This window comes from Triticum urartu, chromosome 7A, assembly GCF_056163025.1.
Source record: "Triticum urartu cultivar PI428250 chromosome 7A, HENAU_Tu73, whole genome shotgun sequence".
Classification (NCBI taxonomy): Eukaryota; Viridiplantae; Streptophyta; class Magnoliopsida; order Poales; family Poaceae; genus Triticum; species Triticum urartu.
Window position 1 is genome coordinate 501,594,690 of NC_141879.1, and position 7,096 is coordinate 501,601,785.

Genomic DNA, 7,096 nt, shown 5'->3' on the forward strand with positions numbered 1-7,096 from the left:
GAGAAAGCTTCTGACTTGCTTGACAGTCTTCGGAGGGGTCTAGTCAAGAATAGCCTGAACTCGCTCTGGGTTGATGGCAATACCATCCTTGGAGATGACATGACCGAGGTAGGTGACTTTGGGTAACCAGAATTCACACTTGGAATACTTAGCATAAAGTTGATGTTCTCGAAGCTTCTCTAGAACAAGTCGAAGATGTTCAACATGTTCTTCTTTGTTCTTCGAATATACCAGGATATCATCCAGATAGACTACGACGAACTTGTCGAGGTAATCCATGAATATGTAGTTCATCAGACAAGAGAATGTGGTTGGAGCATTGGTCAAGCCAAAAGACATGACGGTGTACTCGTAAGAACCATAACGAGTGAAAAATGCGGTCTTTGGAATATCCTCTTCACAGACACGGATCTGGTGGTAACCCAACCTCAAGTTGAGTTTAGAGAATATTGATGAACCAGCAAGTTGATCATACAGATCATTGATCCGAGGAAGGGGATATTTGTTCTGAATTGTAGCTTGGTTGATAGGATGATAGTCTTGGACCAAACGGTTCGTTCCTTCCCTCTTCTTGACGAAGAGAGAAGGTGCTCCCCAAGCAGAGGAACTTGGATGAATGAAACCACTGCGAAGAGATTTGTCGATTTCCTCCTTAAGTTCAAGGAGTTCATGAGGTGGCATCTTGTAGGGTCTTTTGGCGATAGGAACGGTGCCTGGTTTCAAATCGATGACGAACTCGACAGCCCGGGCAGGGGGTATTCCTGGAAGTTCTTCTAGAAAGACATCTAGGAAGTCGCGAACAACTGGAATCTTTTCAATTCCCTTAAGAGGTGCTGCGTTCAACGCATTCAAAGCATAAAGTCGTGCTTCGGTGTTTTGAACAATCTGAGCATGGTAGCTTACTATCTCATCGAAAGGATGTAGGAGATGAACGACTTTGGTGGCACAAACGATAGAGGCAGTATGTGCTTTCAACCATTCCATTCCCAGAATGAGGTCAATGTTGGAAGACTAGAATAATGGGAGAAACATGAAATTCCAACCCTTCAATTTCAACGGAGACATCACGACCAATCATGGTAGTTCGACACTAACCCGCAGGGGTGAGTACCACAATCGGAATGTTCATGGGCTCGCATCGAATGTCATGTGCATATGAAAAATTTTCTGACATGAATGAATGCGATGCTCCTGAATCAAATAAAACAGATGCTGGTACTGAATTAACAAGGAGAGTACCCATCACAGTGGCGGGCTGGTCTTGAGCTTCATTCAGATCAACATGATTAGCCTGACCACGACCATAAGGTCTGGCATTGTTGTTATGGGGCTGATTGTTACGGCCAGTTGAAGGCAGAGCCAGCTGGTTCCTTTTCTGATTGCACTCTTTGGCAAGGTGACCTGGACGGCCACATCTGAAGCACGGACCATCATTGGGATTGGTAGCAGGCGCTTGGGGTGGTACAGCTCGAAGAGGCTGCCTCGGCGGTGGAGGAGGCAGACGAGGTCTGTCTTGGTGCAGGTGCAGCTGGACGATACATGTTGTGGGGAATCCATATCTGACGCTTCTGCGCTGACGGGCCCGAAGATGAGCCAGCGTCACGGCTGCGCCTAAGGGATCCCTGGTGTTCCTGAAGACCATTCTCAACCTGAATAGCCTTGTTCACCAAGGTGGCAAAGTCGGCAAAGTCGTGAATGAGCAGTGCTAGCTTGATATCAGGGTGAAGTCCATCACGAAACTTCTCTTGTTTACGAGCATTAGTTGAAATGTCTTCTTCAGCATAACGTGCCAAGTCCAGAAATTCCCGTTGATAAGCATCTACAGTCTTGTTGCCTTGGGTGAAGTTGCGGAGATCTCGCTTCTTCTTGTCCATGATTCCCTGAGGAATGAAGCGGGCACGGAAGGCAGCTTGGAAATCCGGCCAAGTGACGACCGTTCCAGTAGGCAGGGTACGCCTGTGGCTGTCCCACCGTTGAGCAGCGGGACCCTTCAGAAAGAAAGATGCCAAGATGGCATAGCTAGCAGGGGCCACACTAGAAGACTCCATTTCATACGTGATGTCGTGGAGCCAGTCATCAGCATCAAGTGGCTGAGTTGAGCTATGGTAATTAGTTGGGTTAAGGCGCATGAAGTCCTGCAGAGTTACTGGGGTCGGCTGTTGATTCATGTTCGGACGAGGAAACTGAGCCATCATTCCTTCCATGAACTGGCGATTCAGCTCAAATTGTTGCATCATCCCGGCAAAGAATTCGGGAGGTGGTGGATCGTTGGCACCATGGCCACGACCAGCGGGTCTAACCATCCTGCTAACATGTAACAGGGGGTAGTTCAGCATTGAGCATTTGCAAAGACAAGTATCATTCATGATGAAACATGCATAATGAAAGAGGTATGTTGGATACCACATAGTAGTCATCACTACAGTGTGTGTACTATCCAGAATACTATTCTAAGGAAAACTATGGCTTATCCAGCTTTGGGGTGAATGTGGTCACGGGATCCTAATGTTAGAGTTAGTAAAACCATTTTAATCCGAATAGAAAAGAGATCAGAGTCCCAGAGTATAGAAGAGGAATAAAAGATCCTAATACCACCCAATGGCGACGTGGGCCCGTAAGACACACAGCCAATGTTAGTAAAAGTTTTTTAGTGACTAGACTCAACTTCGGCCAAGGAATTGGAAAGGGGGCTACCTACAGGCAGTCGGCTCTGATACCAACTTGTGACGCCCTCGATTCAATCATACACTAATCATACACGCAAATGTGTACGATCAAGATCAAGGACTCACGGGAAGATATCACAACACAACTCTAGACACAACTTAAATTAATACAAGCTTTATATTACAAGCCAGGGGCTTCGAGGGCTCGAATACATAAGCTCGAATACACAAGAGTTAGCGGAAGCAACAATATCTGAGTACAGACATAAGTTAAACAAGTTTGCCTTAAGAAGGCTAGCACAAAGCAACACGATCGAAGAGGCAAGGCCTCCTGCCTGGGATACTCCTAACTACTCCAAGTCGTCAGCGGCTAATACGTCTCCAACGTATCTATAATTTTTGATTGCTCCATGCTATATTATCTACTATTTTGGACATTATTGGGCTTTATTACCCACTTTTATATTATTTTTGGGACTAACCTATTAACCGGAGGCCCAGCCCAGAATTGATGTTTTTTGCCTGTTTTAGGGTTTCGAAGAAAAGGAATATCAAACGGAGTCCAAACGGAATGAAACCTTCGGGAACGTGATTTTCTCACTGAATACAACTCAGGAGACTTGGACCCTACGTCAAGCCAACTAACAGGAGGCCACAAGGTAGGGGGGCGCGCCTGCCCCCCCCCCCCCCCGCGCGCCCCCTCCACCCTCGCGGGGCCCCTGTTGCTCCACCGATGTACTTCTTCCTCCTATATATACCCACATACCCCCAAACGATCAGATGAGGAGCCAAAACCCTAATTCCACCGCCGTAACTTTCTGTATCCACGAGATCCCATCTTGGGGCCTATTCCGGAGCTCCATCGGAGGGGGCATCGATCATGGAGGGCTTCTACATCAACACCATAGCCTCTCCGATGAAGTGTGAGTAGTTTACTTCAGACCTACGGGTCTATAGTTAGTAGCTAGATGGCTTCTTCTCTCTTTTTGGATCTCAATACAATGTTCTCCCCCTCTCTTGTGGAGATCTATTCGATGTAATCTTCTTTTTGCGGTGTGTTTGTTGAGACCGATGAATTGTGGGTTTATGATCAAGTCTATCTATGAATAATATTTGAATCTTCTCTGAATTCTTTTATGTATGATTGGTTATCTTTGCAAGTCTCTTCGAATTATCAATTTGGTTTGGCCTACTAGATTGATCTTTCTTGCAATGGGAGAAGTGCTTAGCTTTGGGTTCAATCTTGCGGTGTCCTTTCCCGGTGACAGTAAGGGCAGCAAGGCACGTATTGTATTGTTGCCATCGAGGATAACAAGATGGGGTTTTCTTCATATTGCATGAGTCTATCCCTCTACATCATGTCATCTTGCTTAAGGCGTTACTCTATTTTTAACTTAATACTCTAGATGCATGCTGGATAGCGGTCGATGAGTGGAGTAATAGTAGTAGATGCAGGCAGGAGTTGGTCTACTTGTCTCGGACGTGATGCCTAGATACATGATCATACCTAGATATTCTCATAACTATGCTCAATTCTGTCAATTGCTCAATAGTAATTTGTTCACCCACCGTAGAATACTTATGCTCTCAAGAGAAGCCACTAGTGAAACCTATGTCCCCCAGGTCTATCTTTATCATATTAATCTCCTACTACTTAGTTATTTACTTTGCTATTTACTTTGCCTTTATTTCACTTTGCATCTTTACCATAAAAATACCAAAAATATTATCTTATCATATCTATCAGATCTCACTCTCGTAAGTGGCCCTATAGGGATTGACAACCCCTATTTGCGTTGGTTGAGAGGATTTATTTGTTTTGTGCAGGTACGAGGGACTTGCGCGTAGCCTCCTACTGGATTGATACCTTGGTTGTCAAAAACTGAGGGAAATACTTACGCTACTTTGCTGCATCATCCCTTCCTCTTCGGGGAAAACCAACGCAGTGCTAAAAGAGGTAGCAAGAAGGATTTCTGGCGCCATTTTCGGGGAGGTCTATGCAAAAGTCAACATACCAAGTACCCATCACATACCCTTATCTCCCGCATTACATTATTTTCCATTTGCCTCTCATTTTCCTCTCCCCCCAATTCACCCTTGCCGTTTTATTTGCCCTCTCTCTCTCTATCCTCCCTCTATTTGCCTCTTTTTGTCCGCTTGCTTTTTGTTTGCTTGTGTGTTAGTTTGCTTGCTTATCGCGATGGCTCAAGATAATAATAAATTGTGTGACTTCACCAATACCAACAACAATGATTTTATTAGCACTCCGATTGCTCCTCTTACCGATGCTGAATCTTGTGAAATTAATACTGCTTTGCTGAATCTTGTCATGAAAGATCCATTCTCCGGCCTTCCTAGTGAAGATGCCGCTACCCATCTAAATAGCTTCGTTGATTTGTGTAACATGCAAAAGAAGAAAGATGTGGATAATGATATTGTTAAATTGAAGCTATTTCCTTTTTCGCTTAGAGATCATGCTAAACTTGGTTTTCGTCTTTGCCTAAAAATAGTATTGATTCATGGAACAAGTGCAAAGATGCTTTTATCTCTAAGTATTTTCCTCCTGCTAAAATCATCTCTCTTAGAAATGATATTATGAACTTTAAACAACTTGATCATGAACATGTTGCACAAGCTTGGGAGATAATGAAATTAATGATATGTAATTGCCCTACTCATGGTTTAAATTTGTGGATGATAATACAAATTTTTTATGCCGGATTGAATTTTGCTTCTAGAAATCTTTTGGATTCGGCCGCGGGAGGCACTTTTATGTAAATCACCTTAGGAGAGGCTACTAAACTCCTAGATAATATTATGGTTAATTATTCTCAATGGCATAATGAAATATCTACTAATAAAAAGGTGCATGCGATAGAAGAAATAAATGTTTTGAGTGGAAAGATGGATGAACTTATGAAATTATTTGCTAATAAGAGTGTTTCTTCTGATCCTAATGATATGCCCTTGTCTACTTTGATTGAGAATAATAATGAATCTATGGATGTGAATTTTGTTGGTAGGAACAATTTTGGTAACAACGCATATAGAGGAAATTTCAATCCTAGGCCTTATCCTAGTAATCCCTCTAATAATTATGGTAATTGCTACAACAATTCTTATGGAAATTATAATAAGATGCCCTCTGATTTTGATTCTAATATTAAAGAATTTATTACTTTGCAAAATAATTTTAATGCTATGATTGAAGAAAAATTGCTTAAGATTGATGATTTGGCTAGGAACGCTGATAGAATTGCTCTTGATGTTGATTCTTTGAAACTTAGATCTATTCCACCTAAGCATGATATCAATGAGTCTCTCAAAGCCATGAGAATTTCCATTGACGAGTGCAAAGAAAGAACCACTAGGATGCGTGCTAAGAAAGATGCCTTTATAAAAGCGTGTTCTTCTAGTTCCTATGAAAATAATGATGAAGATCTAAAAGTTATTGAAGTGTCCCCTATTAAATCTTTTTTTGCAATATGAATCTTGATAATGATGGGACTGAATATGATCCACCTTTACCTAGAAGGCGTTCCAACAATTCTAAATCTTTTGATCTTGATGCTAAATTTGATATAAGTGAGATTGAAGAAATTAAAACCCTAGATGTTGCTAAACCCACTATTATGGATTTCAAGGAATTTAACTATGAAAATTTCTCTTTGATTGATTGTATTTCCTTGTTGCAATCCGTGCTAAATTCTCCTCATGCTTATAGTCAAAATAAAGCGTTTACTAAACATATCGTTGATGCCTTGATGCAATCTTATGAAGAAAAACTTGAATTGGAAGTTTCTATCCCTAGAAAACTTTATTATGAGTGGGAACCAACTATTAAAATTAAAATTAAAGATCATGAATGCTATGCTTTATGTGATTTGGGTGCTAGTGTTTTCACGATTCCAAAGACTTTGTGTGATTTGTTAGGTTTCCGTGATTTTAATGATTGCTCTCTAAACTTGCACCTTGCGGATTCCACTATTAAGAAACCTATGGGAAGAATTAATGATGTTCTTATTGTTGCAAATAGGAATTATGTGCCCGTAGATTTTATTGTTCTTGACATAGATTGCAATCCTTCATGTCCTATTATTCTTGGTAGACCTTTCCTTAGAACGATTGGTGCAATTATTGATATGAAGGAAGGAAATATTAGATTCCAATTTCCGTTAAGGAAAGGCGTGGAACACTTTCCTAGAAAGAAAATTAAATTACCTTATGAATCTATTATGAGAGCCACTTATGGATTGTGTTGGGGATATTACTACTGGATGTAAACCGGCCTTGTGTAGCCGGGTTAACTCCTTGAAGCTTAGAAGCCCATGAAGATGCAAGGATGATGATGCTTCACGAAGGCCCAAGGCCCAAAGGCGGGTTAAAGCCTGCAAATGTAAACCGACCTAGTCATGTAACTTGTATTATAA